Below are 26,726 nucleotides of genomic sequence, written 5' to 3'. Positions count from 1 at the left end.
TCTATAACAGTAACAGAATGATAGGGAAATTACGTCCATTCCTCTGTTCTGATAGTTTGCCTGAAGTTTCCCCTTCATCATCTAACTCCTCTGCATGTTACGTTTAGCAATCCATCCACTGACTGCTTTAACACTCCTGCCTCCTCCCACCCCAACTTTCTTCACTATAAATCTCAATTAATAATTAATCTCAATTAATACATGGAATTGATTTTTATTATACTTTTTCTGAATCTTCTTATAAGAAATTTAGTTACTGTTATATTTTATTTATGGTGTTTATTTTAAATGTAGATTTTATGTTACAGCATGCAATGTGTAATGATAGTATTTAAAATGCAATTTTTTTTAACAACCATTTTTAATTCTTCAGTGATCAGGAAGCAGTATCTTAAGTTGTTTATGTCTTATTATAATAGTTTTATACATATATAAATATTTTTAATGTTTTAATTACATTTTAAGAAATTCACTTGATTTTGGATTTATGTTGGACATTGTCAGAAAAAAAAATGTCAGTATTTGTTTGAAGGTTTTTGGCAACTTGGAGGATCTCTAAGTTTTAAGGACTTTTGGCCTCAAGGTATATTTCACACCCCCTGAACATCTCATCCTAGGACCCCTAAATACTTCTCCAGCCAACCTCATCTTCCGCTACTGCACATCTTACACTTATCCTCTGGTAATATTGAAGAGCTTGTAGTTACCTGAATGCATTATTGGACTTCAGTTTTGCATCTCTTTATTTATGCTGTTCTCCCTGACTAGAATGCTCCCATTTACTTCCAACATCCTCAACCTGGTCAAATCACAATGCTTAATGCATAAAATGATTGGCTTAACTATCATTAAGTTAATTAATGATTAATAATTAAGAAAGAATTGGCTTAACTATCATTTCTCCCAGTTGGCTGCACAGTATCTTCTGTTCCTCATGCTCCGTAGATGCCTGCTATATATTGATCTTATCCCTTAGTTTTGGAGGTCAAGACTAAGGACTTACTCTTACGTTCTAAAGAAGACAAAGAGTGAACTAAAATGGTTAAATGTGCCATATCAAAAAAAAAAAAAAAAAACAAAGAAATGGATCTCTGTTTTTCAAGAAGAAAAGCTTAATTATAAAACAAATTCTGCTCACAAAAATCACTCTCTCTTATTATAATTCTAAAAAGGTCTTATGTAACAACTGCAACTAATGTTCTCCTTTCCAATCTAAAGTGCTTATCAAATGAATTAGAAATTATGAATCAATGCATTTGCATTTCTTTCATGATAACATGGCCAAACTTATTACTTCATAATTTGTATCTAAAGTTCATTTTTCTCTAAAAGGATTAATTACATAATCCTTTCCCTTGTAAATGATATATAAGTTAATAATTTGAACTTCCACAGTTATGTATCTGAATTAGAAGAGCTATTTAGGGAGAACTTAAAGCTTTTTAATAAATATTTGAGGATGAGTCTACCAATTTTTATGAAATCTCTGCTGTCTATGACAATTGAAAAAAAGAAAAAAATTAATATCAAAATGGTTTATTATTATAAAATAACAACATACATATTTCTATATATATAGTATTTCCCAACATGTAATTACAAAAAAAAGTATACTTAAATTTATCAAACTACTTACTTTCATTTTATATATTTAATCTGCTTATCTCAACTTTTGGATAAGGTGGCAATGCATCTGACAAAGTGGATAGCGGGACTTAATTAATCAGGAAATATGGGATGCCCTGAAGCTGTTGTATACATGTCAGAATTGGCAAAATATCCACTTTCTACAAGCAAGAAGAAGTCATATTTCACAGTTATGATGCAATTACATTGTTATTTCACAGCTGTCAAAAAGCATAGTCTTGAAATATGACTTTTTAAAGTACATACTTAAAAAACTTTCTCAACATTTTAACTAAGAATATTTCAGAGACCCTACAAATATTGTAACTAAAAGCACCTTAAAGAGAAGATTAGCCAATAAAATCTTTTATCTGATTTTTAATAGAATAAAAATCTTTTTTTTTTCACCCATAGTTTTAACGTAAAATGAAAGACAAGTAGAAATACAACATAAAAAGATACATGAGGAGATTGGGGCAAAGGAATACACCAGTACAATAATGAATAGAAATCAAACTGATTTTAGTATACAAAAAGTATGCCATGATATCCCCTACTATTGCTAAAAATCAACTACAAATTAAGCTTTTAACTTCCTAATAGACAATAGAGAGAAGCATAGCTAGATACAAGATTACAGTGCCCATGGTGTAAAATACAGACCAGATTGTTAGAAGCCAGGCAGTATTTCCTGGCTCTAAATTCCGACAGAAATAATTCCAGTGGGTTATTATGACAGGCCTCTCTCTAATAAGTGAATCACATCTTCCATACCTAAAGTAATGCTGCTGTGGTAAGCAGCCTCTAAGATGAAATCAAAATGAAAAGATAATAAAAAAAAAGTAAAAAGAAGAGAATTAAAATTATTCCTGCTTTACCACCTTGTAACTTATCCAATCTGTGAAGAATTGTTTACATTTAATAATAATAACAAAATATTAAGGTGTAACATTTGCAAAAGTATCAATAGAGAAGGTGTTTATACTGGACTAATGCAGTATAGCCCACAACACATTCCTTTTCACTAAATCTCATGCTGAACAGACGTCATTGAAAACTCTCATCTCATCCTCCACCACTCCCTTTGAGGTGGTAAATAGAACTAACAATGGAACAACAGTACTAAAGCTCAATTGCTTATCTTCTGCCATTGTCTTGGGAAGCCTCTCCTTGCATTTTATTAGAGGAAATTAGCTTGATATTTTTGAGTGTTGGAGAAATGTTCAATAAACTAATACTATGATTTAGAAGAAATAAAGTTGACTCTATTTTAAACAGAGATGGAGAATCATTGACTAAAGTGAGTTCCAAAGAACACTAATTATGTGAGATATTATGCAATTTTGAGAAATGAAAAATCTGGAGAATCACGAGTCACATTATCAAATCCATGGCTCTGTGAAATACCGGAGGAATGAAATTCTAGCATTTTCCCAAACTTATATAATCTCAGCATTTTTTTAAAATTCATGAAATACACTATAATCAAAACTGGAATAGATTAGGCTCAGTCTGGGCAGATAGAAACACAGCTGGAGAATAAACATAAAAAAATTAATGATGAAATCCACTACTAAAAGAGATCCTCGCACAATTCTTGAAATATAAAATATCCCTGGAACATTTTATTTAGCTTGCTCTTTTAAGCCAGTGTCCAGTAAGAAAGTTGTAAAATATCTACAAAATTTTGGTTAATTGTATTGTTTAAACTCATAGTCCTTATTTGCTTCATAAATAAAGATATGCAGAGAATACCTGCAGATGGTGATGATTAAGACCTGAAACTTGTATTCATAGAGAACTAGAGGAGTGATTTGATATCTTTAGGGTATAGTATCAGCGTTTGTTACCACCAGCTTAGGCGAGTTAGGTGCCTGATTTACAATTTCTAGGTCTAGTCTTAAGAACGCCTGCCGTCCTTCAAACAAATTGCTTCTTTTCCTTTATACTTAGGATTGCTGAGTAGATACCCGTCCTTTGCAAAAAAAAAAAAAAAAAGTTCTGAATTAGAAAAATCCAGAATTTATTAGAACATTCCTTATGATAAAAATTTGTTAAAAATAAAAACAGCATAAATGCAATTAAATGTAAATAGACATAAGTAATCATTGAATTAAAAACTTTGTAGCAAGGAGAGCAAACAGAATGGGAATAGCAAATTTGGACATTTGAGTGGACATTTCACAAATTTAGTTCATATGAGTTACTGTTTGATGACCAGAAAATATAGCATTTCAGTTTCGATCTTGTTGGAATACTAAAAACAATAAACGTCATCTTCAAAATAAATGAGATTTTACACAGAACATGCAACTCATTTATTTCTGTATCCTGTATGCTCTTTGTGTGAACTGACTTTTATTAGAGTTGACAGGACTTCTTTTTTTCTCCCCCTAAGTTCAGTGAAAACAGTTTTCTCTCAAAATGTTTGTCACAACCTTTGGACATAGAAAAGCCCAAGGAGAGAAAAGTAAACATAGGTATACACACATCTATCAATCTTTTGATATTAAGCAGGGAAATAAATGTTTAGAAGACTAGAAGTGGGCCATTAGTCTTTCGCTTCTAGGTCACCTGCACAAAGCTTACTTCTCAAAAACACGCAACTTGTATTCAACTATCAGCGACATATCCCTGGAGAAAATAGAATCCAGCAAGAAATAATAATAATTTTAACAATTAACAAAATAAAATTCATTGATTAAATAACTATACAAATGGACCATATTTTGAAATATTTAATAAATCTCTTTATTTAAAGCATCTGCTTCTCCTAGTGGACTGAAAGATATTGGTTTAGTTGGCTAAACACTTGGTAATAAATCCAAGGTCCAAGCAAATGCTGTGAGCTAGTTAGTATAACTCATTTTTCCCTGCAAGCTACCTCAATCTTGGCCAGTTGTCTAATAGTTTTGCATCATTGTTTAGGTAGACTTAGCACTCACACGATTACTTTAAAGATCTAACATTATCTTATTAGTAGCTACATATTTATTTGTATATCTATATGTCTTGATTTCACTGTAACTGAACTCTCGAATTTTCCCTTTTAAACTTTCTTCACCTCCTGACTCCTATAGTCTGTTAATAGCGCCATTGCTACTATAGTAACCCCAAAGGATATCCTTAAGGAATCTTAATTTCATTATTTCTCAGTTGGACTCTCCATTATGGGCATATGTCATACTACACAAGTAGGACAAAGTACTTGCACCTAAGTTTACTTCTGATTGTCTCTCTCTCTCTCTCTCTATAGTCTTCACTGTTCACAAATATAGTCCCAACACCAAAGAGTGGTATTCATAGAATAATTTCCATATTGTTTTCCTCCCTTCTAAAGGGTCTTCTTCTTATATTTTCCTTTATGTATTCTATACAAGAGTGACATTAGATTATTTGTCATACTACCCCATTCCACCTCCCGTCCCCATTTACATTCTTTTCTTTAACATTTTGTACAGCTTCCTTTTTTTCCCTTTTTTTGTTGAAAGAACCTCTTAACATTTTGCACATGTTAAAATCCTATGAATCAGTGAAAGAGAAAATAAAACAGCATCTTTATAATACAGACCCATTCTGTTCCCTCTGGCAGGAGTAACCTGAAGACATTTGTTTGTATACTTTTCTGATTTTTACCGCTAATCTGCAAACTGATTAAGGGAAAGAACCTCATAAAAATGTTCTGGTATAAACTTAAGAATAAGCTTAAATCTGGAAAAGTAATATATACTTATTAAAGGAATAAGTTAATTAAAATTAAATTTTCTATAGTGCTCATATGAAATAAATTTTTTGTTATTCTATATAAATTTCTATATGGAAATAACAAATTATTAGATACATACTAGATACTCGAAAACATTTTTAAAGGAATAAAAAACTAGGTGAAAACAAAGAGATGTTTGATTCTGGCCAAGATGATGACACATAAACTTGATTTATCCTCCTACTTGAGATAAATAGAAATCTGGACAAAATATTTAAAACAATGATTTTCAGATATTGCAACAGTAGGCTGTACAGAACCCCAGTCTCTGAACAAGGGGAAGAAAAAGAGTTGAACCCTTGGTGCCCACAGCTTACTACATTGAGAGCATATCTGCACCACAATGCAGGGAAAGGGAAATGAGACTGAGCCTGGGGCTGTCCCTAAGATGAGGAGATCAATGTAGAGATCCAAGGAGTGACAGCGGCAAGAATTTTCTAGGAACAGTACTAGAGATGAGAACTCTATACAGAAAGTGCTCTGAACCTCTGCAGAAGGCTCCTCTGAGTCACCACTAATTTCTGATCAACACATCCATTTAGGGAAATACACTAGGTTATGGAAAGAACCAACTCAAAGAATTAGAGAGAACAAACCTAAGAGCTCACACAAGGCTAAAAATAATTCCTATCCCTAACAGCAACACTGAAAAACACAGGATAATTGAGGAGGCAGCAGGAAATATTTGCCTCAGTAGTGGGATAAATTTAGCCCATGACTAAAGGGTGCATTGGGGCCATGTAACAAATCTTAAAGGCAAGCCTAAAAGGGTCAAACAGTTTAAAATAATTTAACGGTATTCCAGAACAAAGCTCAAGAATTTAATGAGAATACAAAAGAAATTCAGCAGCACAAACAAGTTAAAATCCAATAAAAAATCAGCAGGAATTCAAAAAAGCAGTAACTACAACTCATAATGAGGAGAAAAATCAATTGATAGAAACAGATCTATAAATTACAGAGATAAAAGAATTAGTAGACAAGGCTATGAAACCAGCTTTTACTATATATTCCATTTGACCAAAAAGGTAGAGAAAGATATAAAGAGACAAGAGACCTAAACAGAGACAAGAAAGATATAAAGAACAAAATCAAACTCCTAGAGTTGAAACTACAGTATCTTATACTGTTGGTATGATTAACAACAAATTGGACACTGCAGAACAAAAGATTACTGAACCTGATGCATAGCAATAAAAACTATTCAACATTAAACACATAAAGAAAAAAATAAAATCTGAAAAGAAACAGAGCATCAAGGGGCTATGGAACAACTTCATTTGACCTAATAAATGTGTAATTGAAGGCCTTGAAGGATGGGGACACAGGAAATAAAATATTTGAGGAAATAACAACCAAATATGTTCCAAATGAATAAAAAATATAAACCTACTGATCCAAGAGGCTCAAAGAACCCAACAACAAGAAACATGAACACTAAGTAACATCATAACAAAATCACTTAAAATTAGTGATATTTAGAGAAATTATTAAAAGTTATCAGTTAAATAAAGAGACATATATCAATGAACATAGACAAGAATGACAGCAGACTTCTCGTTGGAAATAATGCAAGCCAAAACATAATGGGCTAACATTTTAAAGTACTGAAGGAAAAGTAATACTAATTTTTTTAAATGCCATCAAGAATTCTATATCTTGCCAAAAACATCTTTCATATATAAATGTAGACGGAAGAACTTCCACAATGACAGAGTATGGTCCTCTGAAAATCTGTTCCTCCATAAAAGCAAAAAGAAAATTGGTAAAAATTGTCAAAATCAGTTTTTACAGAATTCTGAAAGTTAATATCAGGCTTGCAACAATTTAGGGAGCACTTATTCAAGAAAATTAGATCATTCTTGGTAAGAACAGTGAGTTTTGTGGTGTTTTAATTTAGCCTATCCTCATTTCTCTCTCTCTAGTTTGTGAAACCTTGAAAACCAGCAGCCTTGCAATCATGAGAACTGTGAATATAAGCAACCCAGCAGCTAAGGGAGGCAGCAAAATGGATTTAGACTCCCCTCTTTCAATTTAATTACCAGAAAATTTTCACTATTCGACCTGTCTAGCAGGTCCCCATGAAAGTCCCATTTACAGGGCTTGTCCTTATTTGACACTTGACTCAGAGCTCACTTAGAGTAAAAAGTATTAAACTGTGGGCATATGTTGAAAATAACCCGTGATAATTGTTTTAAATGGCAGCTAGTTGAGGCAGTGATACCAGCTGAGGCAAACAAAAGCCTGGCCACAAACTTAAAATCATAATCTAAAAAATAAGATGTTCAGAAGTGGCTTAGAGCACTCCAACATACCCCAGGGGATCTAAAGGCTATACACATGTGCAAGGCTGTGTTTGTGTCCAAAAAAGACCTGAGAAGCCCTATTCTCTCACCTCTGGCTGATCCTGAGATTCTGTATAAGCAGAAAGTGAAGGCTAAGGCAGAGTTGTAAACTACCAGAGTGTTGAAAGTATGTTGTAACATACAAACAGAGCCCCTTGGCAGAGAATGGGAGACTCTTTGGCTTAAGGCGTTTAATAAAATCTCGGTAAAATCATTAGTTGACCACTGAGCTAATCAAGCTGAGACTTCAGTGGCCATACACAACAAAATAACAGACTTTAAAAAATTAGGCCACAAAAGTTACTAAACAATCAAACAGCTGCAGCACACAGAAAAAAACAACAATAATAAAATCAACAAGATAATTCATGGGGAAAGAGGGAGGAGAGAGGAATCTGAGTTCCAGAGTTTTCACATTATATTTTTAAAATTTCCAGTTTGTAGCAACAAAAAAGTTATAGACATGTAGAGGAAAATAAAATGTGACACATACACAGGGGAAAAAAGCACTCTATAGAAGCTGTCCATAAAGAAGCACATATGTTGGACTTTTTTTTTAAATGATATAAATTAATTATTACAAATATGTTCAAAGAACTAAAGAAAACCATGTCTAAAGAGTTAAAGGAATGTATGAGACCAACATTGCACCAAATAAGGAATATCAATAGAGAGAGAGAAATTATAAAAAATAACTAATACAAATTCTGGAGTTAAAAAGGAAAACACAGAAGTGAAAAGTTTACTAGAAGAACTAAAGTGTAGGTGTGAGTTGGCAGAAGACAGAATCAGCAAACTTGAAGGTAGGCAAATTGACATAATTCATCCTGGGGAAAAGAAATAAAAAATAATGAAGAAAAATGAACAAGGCCTGAGCCCTATAGGATGCTATCAAGCATACTGACATGGACATAATGGGAGTCCAAGAAGGAAAGGAGAGATAGGAAGAACAAAACTTTTTGAAGATTGTCTTAAATCTGTTCCGACTGCTATAACAAAATACCATGGACTGGGTAGCTTATAAAACATATACATTTATTCCTCACCGTTCTGTAGGCTGGGAAGTCCAAGATCAAGACACTGGCAGATTCCGTGTCTGGTAAGAACCCATTTCCTACTTCATAAAAAGCTATCTTTTCGCTGTGTCCTCATATGGTGGAAGGGACAAGTGAGGTCTCTGAGGTCTCTTTTATAAGGGCACTAATCCCATTCACGAGGGCTTTGTCCTCATGACCTAATCACCTCACAAAGGCCCCATCTCTGAATACCATCATGTTGGGGATTACATTTCAACACACGAATTTCAGGGGGACAATTCAGTCTATAGAAAAGATATAATGGTTGAAAACTTTCCAAATTTGATGAGAAACATTAATCTATACATCCAAAAAGCTCAAGAAACTCTAAGAGAATCACATCTAGACATATCGTAGTCAAATGTCGAAAGCCAAAGTCAAAAGTAGAGTCTTATGGTTCACACCATCTAGAGAAATAAAACATATAAAAATAGTACAAAGTCTATTTGTACTATAAGACAGATACAGAAAGATAATTTAAGGTTCATGTATTATATCAGAAATAGCAAATTTTACTCTGTTGATTGTGTTAAGATGAATATTTTTATAAATCCTAAAGCAACCACTAAACATAACACAACAAAGAATTATATCTAATAAGACAATATTGAAAGCCAAATAGAATTATAAAAAATACTATATTAATTTAAAAAATGCATGAAAATAGGAAAAGAAGAACAGATGATAAAAATATAAAACTAATAGAAAGATGGTAAATATAAATATACTCATAAAAATAATGACACTAAATTTAAATGGACTAAATGTCCAAATTAAAAGAGAATGTCATTGAGGATATTATGCAAAGTGAAATAAGTCAGAGGGAGAAGGTCAAATACCACATGATTTCCTTCATTAAGTAGTAGATAATAACAACAATAAACAAACACATAGAGACAGAGATTGGATTGGTGGTTACCAGAGGGGAAAGGGGGAGGGGGGAGGGTGAAAGGGATAATTCGGCACATGTGTGTGGTGATGGGTTGTAATTAGTATTTGGGTGGTGAACATGATGTAATCTATGCAGAAATAGAAGTATAATGATGTACACCCGAAATTTATACAATGTTATAAACCAATGTTATTGCAATAAACAAAAAATAAAAAAATAAAAAAAAATAAGAAAGTGATGACAAATAATAAAGCAAATGGATTAAATATAAAAAAAAAATAATAAAATAAAATAAAAGAGAATGTCAGACCGAATAAAAAAAATAAGACCCAATTATATGCTGCCATCAAGATATCTACTTTAAATATATACAGATACTAAAAGCAAAAGGATGGAAAGGAGGCAAAGATGAATTAAAAGCAAGCAAGAGTGGCTGTATAAATACAAGCCAGACACTATATCAGATAAAGTAATGAATTAAAATTGTTGTATGACACGATTCTTGTCCTGAAAGAGACTTTATTCTATCTAAGGATATAAGAATTGAATAATACAAAAGAGTCATAAATAGAAAAGAAAATTATATTCAGTGTGTGCATGTAAAGTAAATAAGCTACTTCTCTTCCTGAATTGTTTCTTAAATTTAAAATAAACAGCAAAATCTTATTTAAAGTACTTTCCTTGATAAGAATTATGCCCCAATAGAGGAAATGAACTTGAAGTACTTCTCACTTTCTCCAAAGTGGACAACCTTAATATATTCTAATTATATTACACAACTTGTGTTGTTGTGATTGTGATTGTTTTTAGTCTACTAAAGAGAAAATTTCTCTATAAGGCGGTATAGATCAGAGCAAAGGCATGAATCTGAAGTAATCCAAGCCAAAGTTGGAATTCTGGCTATACAATGTACTTATTAAGTAATTGGCAAATTACTAAACCTTCCTGATATTTCCTAGTATTATTGTTAAGATTATAGATACTAAATAATTAGCAAAACATTAGGGACATAGTTAGCCCTAAATGAATAGCGACTAGTATGATGTCAGAAAACATTGGAAAGTTGTGTGGGAGAAATAACTACTGGGATTTAGTGTCTAAGGTATAATACACACACAGTTTTATACTGTATTGCGTACTATAAATGTATTTCCTATTTTATACGTATATACCAAATATTTATTAATAAACTTTGAAGGGATAGTGTATTAAACATCACATTTTATGAATCTAATTATTTTATATTCTATTATGCTTGACTAAAATAGAAGGTAATAAATATCTTTTTAAAATAATCTATTATTGGAGGTTTTAGCTAAGAGGGATGGAGACATAAGGGAATGTTAGAGATGAACCACATGATTATTTCCCTTCTCACCTATGTTATTATTTTAAAATATTTTTAATTATATGACCATAAAATGTATTCTAATATTAGCTAATTCTGAAACATATAATTAGGCTGTATTTGCAATCTCTCTGTTTCCAGTCATTTCAAGTATCATAGACGATTTAAAAATTAACCATGGGAACTGCATTTCTTTTTTAGACTTGTAGGACCAATTAAATATTATTTTCTCAGCATCTTCTAAATCTCAAATTTGATGGTACATTTTTGAAGTGAGTAACAAGAGACTATGACAACAATCCTTTCAAATATTCGTTGTTAAGAAAATAATACAATTTAATCTAACTTTTCCCCTTTAGGATGCAAGAAAAAGGCCAGTAATCTCAATGATAATTAGATGTGGTAAATTAGTGCAAAATCCCTGTCAGTACTTTAGCTTTGTGACTACAGAATAATGTTCCGGTTTAGTTGCATTCAAAAAATTTTCAGTGGGTCTCTAAAACTGAAATAATTTCATTTCATTCTTATTGTGCTTATCTAAAAAGGTTAGCTTTATCTAAAACCCAATGGGTAAACCAGACCTTAAAATTAAATCATATTGTGTTATTTAGCCATAATACTAGAAGTATATCTTAGAAGGTCTGGGATGAAACGAAATTCTTAGATCATTAAGTTGCCCCCTTCCATAATTACACTGAATTTATGGGATTGTTTTAAAATGTATTAATTATCTATTGTTTCATAACAAATTACCACAAATTTAGCAGATTAAAACAACATACATTTATTATCTCATAGTTCCTGTGAGTCATGAGTCTGGACGTAGGTCCTCTGTTCAAGGCCTCATAAGGCTGCAATCAAGCTCTGGGCCAGGCTGCACTCCTTTCTGGAGTTCAGTGTCCTCTTCAAAGATCACACGATTGTTGCTGAATTCAGCGCCTTGTGTTTGTGAGACTCAGGTCCTTGTTTTCTTGCTTATTGTCATCCTGGAACTTCTCTCAGCTACTGGAGGCCTCCTGCAATGTCTTTCCAGGAAGCCTTCTCACACGCTCTCTTACAGGCCCTGTGATAACATGACAACCTACTCCTGCAAGGCCAGCTGGAGAATCTTATTCCTGTGTGCTAAAACTAAGCTAAAATAATCACAGGAGTAACTATCCTTTGTTAAATTCTCTTGGCAGCAAGTCACAGGTTCTCCACATACAGGAAGGGGGTTATGTAAGGATGTGACTCATTTGTGTGTGGAGGTGCCACTTTAGGGTGTGTCTAACACCTGAGGATTAAATTAACTAACACAGGTAAGAGATTAATAATCCTGTTTGGCAAAAGCAGACTCTCAATAATTCTAGCTCTTAGCTACTATTGTTGTCACCTAGTAAAATTTCCTAATCTCTGTCATATGCCTCCAATTGCTTTATGAATTCAGTTGCTTCAACTGTTAGGCTGCCTTAAAAGTTTCCTTATGGTCTTCTCTCTAAAAATCTCTTTTTTTCTGGGCGACTGGTCACTGGCTCTCTCTTTATGCATTTAACCTGTTGTCACAAAGGTGATGATGATTAGTGGAAAGACACTAGCCAATAAACAAACAAGTCTATTTAATAAGGGTAAAAGTACAACAATTTATCCTCAAGAGCATGTAGACTGTATATCGCAGGGGACACAACAGCACACTCCCAGCTAGTGGCGTCATTCTCTGATTTGTGCATCCCCCAGAAGTCAAGTGTCAATTTTATGAGTTCATATAGGCGAAGACTCAGTCAGGTCCTTTGACTGGTGGAGTGGAAGGAGGGTTAAATCTCTGTGCCACTCTCAAACAAGTGAGGGTACAGAGCAATTCCAGCCAATGTTGAACAATCAGTCAGTGCAGGCATAAATCAATTACAATAATATAGTATATCTTTCTCTAAGAATATTCATATCCATCACTCCTTATCAGCATGGTAACTTGTCTGTACAAGTACCAGCACCATTCTGAGCACAGATACTGTGGGCTAGATTGGATTGCAGGTGAGTGCCCCAGTGGTTTCCTCTGAGGTTCCTTTATAAGTAGGATTAAGTCTCATGTTCCCCTGAAATCCAATATCTAAACACAGCTCTTGGTCTACAATTTCCTATAGTCACCTTATTAACTCATCACCTTTTTTCTTTATAAAACTGTCACGATAATGATAACATCCCTAATAACACTGCAAACTTTATTACTATGTCAATACCTACTTGACTTATCCAACAGGGTAATTAGACTGGGAAAAATAGTATCAAGTGAATAACCTATAGTTTTCCATCCTCTTTAAGAGATAGTTTCATATTGTTTAAACAGGTGAATAATTTGTTCTTCACCTATTTGTATGAACATGTATTACTTTTAACAAGCAGATTGATTTGCTGATTTGTGACTTTATCTTCAATCACGTGTAACTTGGACCATTGTTTTCTATATTTTGGAGAGCACTATGGACTTATTTTAAGTTACCAATGTAAATCAGTTACACAGTCAGTATTATCAAAATATTTATTACACATGCATTCATTTTGTCTTACAATACATCCACAATTATACCACTATCAGTATAATTCAACATATAAGTAATTTGTTCACACTAAGTGTTGGTCATTATTAAGGATATTTCCTTTTCAGAAATATTCCCTGTTTTGACCCCTGTACTGGATAGAAAGAGGATTATACACCAGAGGCCAAGCTTCAGTAATTACATTCTAAACTATATCTGGGGTCATAACCACTGACTGATTGTAAAAGGACGGTTCTGTACAGAAATGAGTTGCAAAGTAGCGTTCGTTAATTACAGACCATTGATTGCCCATGGGCATTAGTCTGTGATCTCCCACAATCTGGATCATTCCTGCTAACTGTATATTCAACACAAATATTTATTCAGGCTGCTTAAATTGCTAGGAAGCTGTACTGTAGGCTACATTTTCATTTTATATTTTCAAGTATTCTGAGTTCCCCACTTTTTTGATAATTTTTCTTTTAGCTTTGTATTCTAGGATTTCAGACTACCTGATTCTGATTCTACTTCTGTTAACACATTGAAAATCTCTGAGTAAATAACCAGGATTATTTTAATATTTGAGTTCTAGCCAAGTAGCCCCAAATTTTGAGGTTATTATTAGGCCAGATTTATAAAGCTTCCTCTCCTCATCATGGAACTCCTGTGCCCACCTTGATTTCTGAAATAGAAATTCTTCTGGAGCTTCTCTCTGCCTCATGAGACTTTTTTCCTTTCCACTACTTATTTTCACATATGTTAGGTGTAACTTGGTGAGATTCCCCAAGCTAGTTAAAATGACACCAAGGTTTTATTTCCTGTGATTATGTGGTCAACGGTCTTCAAATCTTAATAAATTTTTTTCCCATAACTCATATTAACTCAGAACCTCCCAAAACTACTTCAATCACTAGCATTTCTTTCTTTAGGAGCAGTCAGATCTCATTTACAGTATTTACGTACACCTTGGTCTCACAGGACAACAAAAACTTTCACAATTCCTGTCTCTATATCATAGGACTTTGGAGAACCCCTTCTTTCTGTGTTCCTTTTTTTTTTCTGATCAAATGACTTAAATGTTGTATTACATTTGTGGATGATTACCTTCAGTGAACACAGCAAACACTGCCAGACAAACAGCATGTTAGCTGTCTTACCCTTTAAGCAGACTTACTTTCTCTTTTTTGAAACTTCTTTTCTTTAACCATTTTATTACTTCCATCTATAAAGCATTTACCTTTTGATTTGAATCTGGCAAAGAATCAAATGCTGAGAACCACTGCATCTACTATGGCAGGAATTAAATCTCAGAAGGAGATGGAACTGTGTTCCTAGTGCATGTAGTAGTCTCTTGTTTCATGCCCCCAGTATCTTTCTGAAAATACCAGTTCAGTTTAATAAGAGGGCTTTGTTGATCAGTGACTTCCTTATGAGAAAGCCTTTCTCATATCACCCAGGACATCTGCCCGTATACCTCAAAGTGATAAGTCAGCACATCCAGAGTCCCTGTTATAGACTGAGTGTTGTATTCCCCCAAAATTCATATGTTAAAGCACTAACCTCCAATGTGGTGGTATTTAGAGATGGGGTCTTTAGGAGGTAATTAGGGTTAGATGAGGTCATGAGGGTGGGGTGCTCATGATGGGATTAGTGCCCTAATAAACAGACACCAGTGAACTGGCTCCTTTTCTCTTGCACCAAGGAAAGGCCGTGTGACCACACAGAGAGAAGGCAGCCACCTGCAATCCAGGAAGAGAACACTCACCAGAACCAAATAGGCCAGCCCCTTGATCTTGGACTTTCCAGCCTCCAGAACTGTAAGAAATAACTTTCTGTTGTTTAAGCTGCTCAGTCTATGAAATTTTTGTTATGACAATCTGAGATGACTATTAGAAACCCCCCCAAATAGTCATAAGTATATGTTGAGATTTTCCCAAATCTAAATAGACTCAGTAAGCATTAGTTCTTGTTTTGAAGTGGTCCAAAAATAAAAATAAATTATTAGATAATGTTTCTAGCAACTCCAACCTAACTAATCTCCCTTTCTTTCCTTTTGTTAATTAAGCCATTGAATTTTTACATAATAATAAGCCAATTCTGCTCTGTCTTTTGACCTACCATCAGTTTTAAAATTATTTTTTGTGAATTCAAGAATTATTATGTTGTCAGTGTAGACGAGTATATTTCATGATACCATCATTGAATCCAAGCCATCTGGCACTAGTTGATCACAGTAGGTATCCTTGAGACAATATCATGAAAAATTATTGCATACCTAACTATGTAAATGCAGAATGGTATTTGACTTTCCTCAACAATACAATTGAAAAAGAAAAGACTATTTTTTCAAATCAATGACAGCCTAATATTGTACAGTGGTCTCCTTAATTTCTTGGACCTGTATTTGTATTTTCTACTAAATTATATAACCCTTATAATATAGAGAAGTGGTTCTTAACCAGGGGTGATTTTGCCCCCAGGAGACATTTGGTAACGTCTGAAGATATCTATGGTTGTCACAACTGGTGTGTGTGGGGAGGAGCATGCCACTGGTTTTCAGTGGTTAAATGCCCAGGATGTTGCTAAACATTGCAGCATGCCTGAGATAGCCTCCCACAACAAATAATTATCCAGTCCACAATGTTAATGCTGCTGAGGTTGAGGACCCAGATTTATGTTCTTTTTGGACAAGTCAAAGATGACTGTTGCCCCAAAACTCATAAAACAAAAAAACAACATAAAAAAAAATAATGCTAACTAAAACATTGGTTTCCATAAGATCTTCATTTAAAGCATACATTTCTGTCACTGCCATGATTTCTGCACTTATTTATATTTTCCACAGTTTTAGTAGAACTGAATATTTCCCACTTAGCATGCCTAATGGCTATATAAAAACCACAAGTTGTCCCCTCCAGACTCACTTTTCCTTTGAAATTTTTATTTGAATAATAGATTAATCTAAATAGCACCTCTTGGAGGGGTAAGAATACCAATGTTCACATGTATGGTGTATCTTATTCCACCAAGAACTGGAGATAGACTTTTCCCTTGGAATATTTCCTCTCTATAAGCTCCCAGATCAGGCACAAGTCCATTAGTGTGCTATATTAGGTTTTTTTGTACCACTGTACTAGTTTTCTGCTGCTGCTATGACAAATTATCATAAATTTGGCAGCTTAAAACAACACAGATGTATTATCTCACAGTGTGTGAAATAGCAGCCCAACATGGATCTTACTGGGCTAAAATCAAGATCTTGTCAGGGCTGCATTCCTTTCTGGAAGTTCTGGGGAAGAATCTGCATCAAAGATAATTCAGGTTGTTGGCAGAATTCAGTTTCATGCAATTATGGGACTGAGGTTTCTGTTTCTTTGCTGGCTATCAGCCAGGGAATGTTCTTAGCTTCCAGAGGCTGCCCACATTCCTTGGCTTTTGTCCCGTTACCTTCTTCTTCAAAGTAGGCAACTGTGGGTAGAATTTTCTTATGCTTTGAATATCTCTGACTTCACCTTCTGCCTCATCTCTCTGCTTTCCTCTTCCACTACATTGTCCTGGACTTCCTCTTTTGCTTTCCTTTTCTGCTTTTAAGGACTCATATGATTACATGAGGCCCCCTTAGGGAATCCAGGCTAATCTCCCTATTTGAAGATCTGTTGATTAGCGACCTTAAATACAGCTCAAAAATCCCTTCACACCAGAACCTAGATTAGTGTTTGATTAAAAAACCAGGGGATGGAAATCTTGGGGAACATCTTTAGAATTTTGTCTACCATAGCATCATCATCGATATTAAATATATTGTTTCCCTCCAAGAATCATATCACATAATGCCTCAGAGTCCCTATTAGAGTGTTGCAAGAGTGCCCCATCATTCCCAAAACACAGAGGGAACTCTAGAGTCTTAATCATCCCCTTATGCTTAACAGAATGCATTCACTCTGATATTACCAGTTTAAAGAAGGAAGAGGTTACTTCAATCCTCTTCTCAATAGCATTTTCTCACTCTCATTCTCTCCTTCCGGGTATAATTTAGTGTCTTTGATTCTTGTAATTCAAGATAATATCTTGCAAATTTACTTGAGTAGAGATTTCTGTGTTTTTATCTCCTTTGTGTCTTTGCTCAGGTTTTACTCATATTTGTTTGCCAGGTCCTAGAACATGAATTGCCCAAGGCAACGTCTACAAATATACAAACAAAATCTTGAATGAGCTCGTCGAAATGTCATGTCTTTTATAATTGCATTACATTTAGTAGACATTCATTTTTTCATCTGCCCAGAAGCCGTTCTTTCTTCCAAACTTCTAATAAGATTATTTTTACTCTCTTGCTGTCAGAAAACAATTTCTTCACCTACTACAGTCATACAAATCTGGTAGGTCATCACCAATTATAGTACCTGATCACTCTCCTCACAGTTGGTTTTCCCAAGGGTTTAACCACTGTGTAGACACTTTTGATTGACATATCCAACTATTTTCAACTCTTTTCTATGTTTCCTGTCTCCACTTTAGGGGCTGAAAAAGTTGCATAACTCTTTTTGAATGTTAAAACTCCTATGAAGGTCAAAATTTATAGGTCAGAATTTTAACTTGTCAGGGAAAATTTTGGTAGACACTATAATGGAGTCAGTTAGGATGGATATGGCACATAGAGGAAGTGTTTGATTTTGGTGGTTACAGGAGTCCCTGAGGAAATGTGGCAAGTGGCCAGAAGTTTAAATGTGATACTGATATGGGTGATTTAGTTTAATTATAGGCAAGTACATATTAAAGTTTCTCTACTTTAAAATTTTATATTTGACCATTTGTTCACTTTATTTGCTCTGTCAACAGATGTTAATTTAATATCTACTTTGTGCAAAGCACTGTTTTAGGAAGTGGGGATACATGCTAAGTAGAACAGACATCCAACATGTACTGAGTGCTTATTAGGTACCAGACTATTCTAAATGCTTTTCATATGTCAATAAAATCAATCCTCACACAAGTCTATGAGTTAGGTAAAATTTTTTCCCCATTTTACAGATGAGAAAATTAATGAAGAGTTTAGTTATTTGCATCAGGTAACAGCTCTGTAAGTGAAGGAACCATGATCAACACCCAAGAAATCTGACTATAGAAACTAAATATGAACACTGACAATATTTTATAATGAATAAATACTGTGACCTGATTAAAGTACTTTTTCCTTGAACATATTGTATATTATGAAAAAGGGTTTTCCTCTAAGGCCTGAAGCCCATATTCCACTTCATTTCTGTGCTATAGCCACACCTCTATTACAACACTCATCACGTGGGATTCAATTACTGATTTTCTTTTTCCATCTTCATGATAAACTCTTTGAAAGCCCTAAAAATCTCCCTATTACAGTGCAATATGATGTAAGGAAATGGAGAAGATTCTTTGTTTTGCAGATAGAAATATTATAAAGAAAGAACAATTTGGAAATATTAGTAATCACCTGAGCTCTTTTTGTCTCAGATCGAGTTCCAGTCCGTTCACCCTTTGGTCTACTCTGCTCTCTATTACACAATGTCATCCACCAAAATTACCTTGTTTTTCTCAGGATACAATGATATTTTGGTTCCTTATAAAAATTCATCTGACAACAAAAGAGACATTTCAAAACAAACTAGACTTATTGTATTGTTTTTATGTATTAATGTACATTTTACATCAAGCAATCCATTCTTCAGTTTAATACTAATGCTATTTCATCATAAGACTCTCAAAAGATCATCTAAAGCAGATAAATTTGAAAATAGCTATCAATAAAAGCAGTTTGTAGATATATTTTGTATTATTGTTTTTGGGTCATTGTTGATGGATAGAAAAACAAATCTTTTATGTGGATTACCAAGACAATTTAGGTGAGACAGAAAGTGAGAAAATACAAAGTCAACCCATCAAAGATTCAGGAAAATACAAATGGAGGCAGCCAGAACAACTAACAATATATTTATTTGATGTGATGAAATAAAAGATGAAAAAAGGATCTAAGTTTTTGAACCTCAAAAATGATTCATTCCTAGATCATTTAGTGCAATGGACTGAACGTCTGTGTGCCCCCAAAATTCATGTTAAAATCCTAACCCCCAATGTGATGGTATTAGGAGATGGGACCTCTAACGGTAAGGAGGTCGTGAGGGTGGAGCCCTCATGAAAGAGATTCATATGCTTATAAAAGAGACCCCAGAGAACTCTCTCTCTCCCGCTACAGTGTGAGGATACAAGAGGGCCATCTGCAAACAAGGAAGTAGGACCTCAACAGACACTAGATCTGCCATCACCTTCATCTTGGACTTCCCAGTCTCCAGAACTATGAGAAATAAGTATTCACTGTTTAAGCCACCCAGCCTATGGCATTTTTTTTTTTTACAGCAGGCCAAACTGATTAAGATACACAGAATTATTTATTATCATTTGGCATAAGGGTTGCTCATAACGTATGTTTGTACATTATATGCTCACATAAAAGTTACCAACACATCTGGGGAAAATCAATTAAATAATATTGCTTAAGAGGGATTCAATAGCTATTAATATTTTCCAATGTTTAATTTTAGTTTTGACTGGACTTAATAGCTCAAAATTTCGCAAAACTAAAATAGAAAATATAGCAACATCAAGACTATAAACATTCTTTGATCATTTTTCTCCTCTAACTGGCTTCCCGTGCTGGCTAGCAGATCAACTAGTGATAGATCCTGTTAGATATATGATTTCTGACATTCTAGTCAATATATTTTATATATATAGTTTTAACTATTTTTTAAAACAAATTTCATTTATGGTTGACCCATTTTTGTTTATCCCTGCTCAATTTTGTCTCATTTTTAATTATTCAAAAAAATAGCTTTACTCACCACGTGTTAAGTATTTTACATTTCAGTAGTACTGGTTTCAATAACCACAATTCACCATTTATTCTCAAGTTAAACCCACTAACAGTATAACTAACTAGGGAAATAAACACTGGAGTCATTTCGATGGAATAAGGCTTAAATAAAAACATGTAAAGCTTTTTAAAAGTAGAAGTCCTAAAATAAATGGAAAGTTATCTCAAACTGCCTGTAACACTGAGTTTTAAGACCTCTAAGGTGAGGCACAGATCTCTGATAGGAATGTATGAGCAGAGAGGGTGACAGAGCTGACTTTGATTGCTTTCCTCTAGTTGACTGAAGAAACAGAATGAGGAATTACTGCAGAACTCTATTGGCTACCAGGCTTAGCTGGAAATAGGGTTGCTATGAGAAGTAGAAAGATAGGCGGGAAATCAGCAAATCAGCAGACGATATCCGATGTAAGAAGAGGATAACATATAACCCCCACAAAACCAGAATAATTTATAATATAAAGATATCCCTGATTGGTGGGGGGTTAATATTTAAAAAAGGAGACATCATAAGGTTAAATAATATGTGGGAAAAGAAACTTGCCATTGGTTCTATACATGGTCATGTTTGTTTGGAAATATTTTACATGTTTTTAACTAAAATAATTCTGATAAATAATATATATTCAGTCAGTAAAAGATTCTGTCAACAAGAACTTGTTTGGGTCAGGAAGAACATATCTTATTTCACAAGCTAATTAAGAATACAAGAATTGGGGCCGGCCGGTGGTGCAGCAATTAAATGCACACACTCTGCTTGGGCAGCTGAGGGTTCACAGATTTGGATCCCGGGCACGCACTGACACACCACTTGTCAAGCCATGCTCTGGCAGCCTCTCATATAAAGTAGAGGAAGATGGACACGGATGTTAGCCCATGGCCAGTCTTCCTCAGCAAAAAAAGAGGAGGATTGGCACCAGATGTTAGCTCAGGAACAGATGTTCCTCACACACACACACAAAAAGAATACAAGAATAACACGAGATTGACAAAGAAGGAGAGTGTATAGTTCTGTCATTATTGTGACTACAAAAGAGAGGAAAAATTCATATAGAGATAAGGAAAAATTAGTGCTGTGAACAAAAGCTGAGATTATATACACAAAAATTTAAGATATGGATGAAAAGAAATTTGCCCAACCTATTGGCTAAAGAACATCTTGAGCATTTAGCTCTCATGCCATTTCTCTGCTGGTATGCTCATGGCCAGTATAAATGACCAAGTACACATAAATCCACGCTGCCTCTTTAGTCTTGCCTATTGACAACATTGCCCAGAAAGAAACTCTAAAGACATAGAGTTAGAGAGCTGTGAACAAGTTAGGAGAATACCTAATTCATCAATATTGAAATGCTTTTGGTTAGAATAAAACATGATGGAATACCATGCCGAGTGTTGGTGAGTTAAGAATTGCAAGCTCCAGCATTTGCCTAAACAAAGACACAGAGAATTTTGCAAATTAAGACCTAGTTATTGACATCATTCAAACTTATTAAATGTTCAACTTTATGGTTTTGTCCTTATTTTTCTCCCTTTCCACCTTACATTATAATGCTCATCACATCAATGTCATCTTGGCAACACTAAAAATGTTCATGTTTTCTATGTATGTGTATATGTATTTCCATATATATATCTACTTCTATAGGAGATACCACACACCACTAGCATGGCTATAATCAAGAAAAGACAGGGCTGGCCCCGTGGCTTGGCGGTTAAGTGCACGTGCCCGGGTTCGGATCCTGGGGGTGCACCAACACACTGCTTCTCCGGCCATGCTGAGGCCGTGTCCCACATACAGCAACTAGAAGGATGTGCAACTATGACATACAACTATCTACTGGGGCTTTGGGGGAAAAAAAGGGAGGAGGATTGGCAATAGATGTTAGCTCGGAGCCAGTCTTCCTCAGCAAAAAGAGGAGGATTAGCATGGATGTTAGCTCAGGGCTGATCTTCCTCACAAAAGAAAAAAAAAAAAAGAAGAGACAGAGGATAACATATGTTGGTGAGGATGTGGAGAAATTGGAACCTTCATATGTTGCTGCTAGAAATGTAAAATGACATAGGTGCTTTGAAAAATGCTTTGGCAGTCTTCAAAAAGTTAAAGAGAGTTATCATATGACACAGGAATTCTACTCCTAGGTATATACCCAAAAGAATTGAAAACATATGTAAACACAAAATTTGTACAGGAATGTTCATAGCCACATTATTCATAACAGCCAAAAGTGGAAAGAATAATATCCATTAATTGATGAAGGAATAAACAAAATGTGGTATATCCACACAATGGAGTAATACTGAGCCAAAAAAAAGGAATGAAATATTGAGACATGCTACACCATGGATGAACTTTGAAATCATTATGCTAAATAAAAGAAGACAGACACAAAAGGCCAATTATTGTACGATTCCATTTATATGAAATGTCCAGAACAGACAAATCCACAGAGATACAAAGTAATTGGTGATGCAAGGGGCTGGGTGGGAGGAAAAAATAAGGAGTGACTGCTAACGGGCACCTGGTTTCTTTTTGGATTGATAAAAATATTCTGGAATCATATATGTGATGGTTGTACAATTGCAAAGGTACCAAAAGCCACTGAAATTGTACACTTTCAAAGGTAAACTTTTTGTTGTGTGAATTTTACATCAATAAAAATAATAAAATTAAATTGTATGTGGATTTTAAAGTTAAATGTAAATGATAAATAATTCAGACTGTAGATGTTTTTTGAAAAGTTATACTTATGAACTTGTGTTAGAGAAGGACAACTTAAACAGAAAATCACTTTGACTACATTAGAGTTAAGATGTCTGTTAATCCAAAGAAACTATGGGTGAATGGAAAATAATCCCCAAAATGGAAGAAGATATTCATAACTGATGTAGACTTCATAGTCGGAATACAATAAAGTTCCTACAAATCAATAACAATAAACAAATAGCCTTATTAAAAATTGGTAAACAGACTTGCACAGGAATTTTCAAAAAAGGATACACAAGTGAAATATATTTAAAAATGCTCAATCTCATTAGAAAATACTCATTCCCTCATTAGTAAATTAAAGTGAAAACCAAAATTATGTACTATTGCATACAGATCAGAATGAATAGAATTAAAAGAAATGGCAATATCAAATGTTGACAACAATGTAGAGGATTAGCGTATCTCCTGTACTCCTGGTGGAAGTTCAAATTGGTACTACTGCTTTAGAAAACTCTTAGGCATTATCTGCTAAAGATAGACATTTACATACATTGTAACTCAGCAATTCTACTCCTAAATATCAACCAGCAAAATGCAAGCTTGTATGTACCAAAAAACGTATACTAGAATGTTCATAGCATTGTTCTTTCAATCCAAAGTTCGTCATTGTAAAATGAGTAGATTATTACCTTTTAATCAATGAAAATTAATGAATGACATACAAAAATGAGATTTAATCTTATCCATACAATATCTATGAATGTAACCAGATACAAAATTATCAATTTAATTAAAAATATATGCAAATCTAACTTATGGTATTAGAAATCATGATCTTGATTAATTTTATAAAGAACGGAGCATGGGTTCATTAGAAGAGGGCATAAATGGGAGCTTCTCATGTGCTAGTAATGTTTTCTATCTTGAGTTGGGTGGTGGTTACATATTCACTGAGCTGACCAATTATGTTTCTGCATTCTTCTGTGTTGTACCTCAATATAAATGTTTTTTAAAATGCAAGTCACTGAATAATATACACATATGATCCTATATATGTGAATACTTACAAACAAAACCATATCCACAAATTATATAATACATTATATTTAATATATTATGTATTCATAGCTTATAAATGTATTAAATATATGATATAGCAAATATAGATATTTATTGTTTATAAATACAAAGGAAATATTTAATTGGATGAAACACAATCTTTAGCAGTGCCTACCTCTGAGCATTGGCTTAGGACGGGGGATAAAATAGGGACTCACACTATGTACTCCTGGAATACTAAAATTTTATTTTAGTGAGATCATTCTTGCACTACTCATATAATTTTTAAATGCAAAATTATAAGCAACATTAAAGACATTTTTTCCATTAATGTTTTAAGAATTATAAGGTTTAAATCATTTCAGTATAACTTGGGACCATTATTGAGGAAATGCTCTGTGGTAAAAATCAGTCACCTGTGCCAAGGCATTTCCAAACAGTGAACAATATTCAGCAAGCAATAAAGTGAAATCCTGGTAATAATTTCTATTCCTATCATCTATACCTCCTTAAATCTGCAAACTTTAAAATCTCAGCAAGTTTTTAAGGTATTCAGGGTAGTGGAATTACATGGAAGCATTTCTCTCATAAATCTGTTCTAAAATTTTACAATTCAGTATTTTATGATCCTACACCAAATCTATATGGCAGATGCTTTCTACATTTCATTCTTCTTGACAGCAGTGGCCTTTTACAATTATTTTCAAAAGTGAAATCTAACCACATCAGGAAGTTCAAAACAACATTGTTCAGTGAGATTCTATTTTTTCCTACTCAAAATAGGTAATGCCTATGTTATAATGCTCCTTGGCACTATTCTGCAATTATTAGAATTTCCCAAAAGAAAAGGATTCCTGTTTTTCAATCTATACATTCAGTCATGTCTCAATCAGTTTTATTTAAAGCTACATGGCTAGCAGTAATATTTGGAGTCTCGTGAGTTCAGTTTAGAAGCAAGATTGAAGAGGAAAAATAGTATTTCTTTTGATTGAGGGCAACATTATTTCTTGGGTTTTCCTGCAAAATAATTGAGATAACAGGAAAAATTACATCAAAGCCACTAAGATTAAGCTAATTAAGAAAAAAAAAGTGAGAGTGGGCAATATTCAATCAAAATCTATTAGCCAAGCAGCATTGGCAAGAAAAATGATATATGGTTATGGTTAGAAATCAGGATAAGTGGGTTTTCATCTGAATAAATGACAATTTTGGTGTTCCTGCATATTGTCTGGCATAAAAATTCACCTAATTTATTCAATAAATATTCATTGGCAGATACTATATTCCAGATACATAATAAAGAGATATGGAAAGAAGGTGGGTAATATTGGAGGTTTGCTTATATTATATTATGAGAACATGGCTGTGAAACCTACTTTCTATGAGATCTCAAAAATCCAGAAACAACTATTATAATTCAATCCAAGTACTGGTCAATCATTCAAGGTAGTATAAGTAGACTCTAAACACTCTTGAGAAAAGGAAATCTAAGGTGTCAACAAAGGCATCTTATTTCTACTTAATCTTGTGTGTCTAGCAAATGACACATTTTATGCTGCTCTGGCCATTTTACATTCTACTTTATTTTACTTTCGGCAAATATTTTCTCTTTTTTACTTCTTTATTTACCCTAAAATCCACTGTGGTAGATTGCAGAAATGGTTGCACATTCTTCCTATCCCTGTATGTATACTTTTCATGATATAACTTTGCAACTTCTGCAATCAAGAGGTGAAGTTTATATCTCTACCCTTCATATTTGGACTTGGAATTGAACTGGTTCGGTTGAATTGAATTTGGTTGAATTGAGTTGAATTGGTTCACACGTGAATTGGCTTGGCCAGTGGGAATTTAGCCAAGGTGACACAAGCAGAGGCTTTCTAAGCACTTGCTCACTGAGGCTTGCCTTCCTTGCTGTTGACAACCTTGGAACTACAATGTGATGAAGCATGAACTAGCCTCATAGAAGATTAGAGACCTTTGGAAAAACAGGCCCAGCTGATTCAAGCGTCCCATCTATTCCAGCTGAAATCAGTCTGCTGCTGACCCACCAGCCACTGCAGCCCACGAGTGACCCCAGGTGAGAACAGAGAACTAACCCTGTCCAGCCACCCAAGAATCATGAGAAATAACAAAATTGTTCTCATTTTAAGTCACTAAATTTTGGGGTGGTTTTTGTGTAGCAAAAACAAACTGATACAACTACTTTGATTATTGCACGTATCATCAATTAGTAATTTTTTTTTTTTTTTTGGATTCAAACCAAGTAAAACCTAAACCAAACTCTCTCAAGGAATCAGAGAATTTTTTGCCTCACAAAATTCGTAAATTCAGAGACAACTAGGTTTTTATGTAAATTGATCAAGGTTTCAAATGATACAGATCAATGGGACCTGATTTTTCTCTCTGCTCCATTCTGTGTTCTGTCATATATATTCAAAGCTATGCCTACCTTTAAGAGGGTGTATTTTCTAGGATTCCTAGGAAATTCTA

The sequence above is a fragment of the Diceros bicornis genome, chromosome 25 (assembly GCF_020826845.1).
Source record: "Diceros bicornis minor isolate mBicDic1 chromosome 25, mDicBic1.mat.cur, whole genome shotgun sequence".
NCBI lineage: Eukaryota > Metazoa > Chordata > Mammalia > Perissodactyla > Rhinocerotidae > Diceros > Diceros bicornis.
This window is presented reverse-complemented; position numbering follows the sequence as displayed.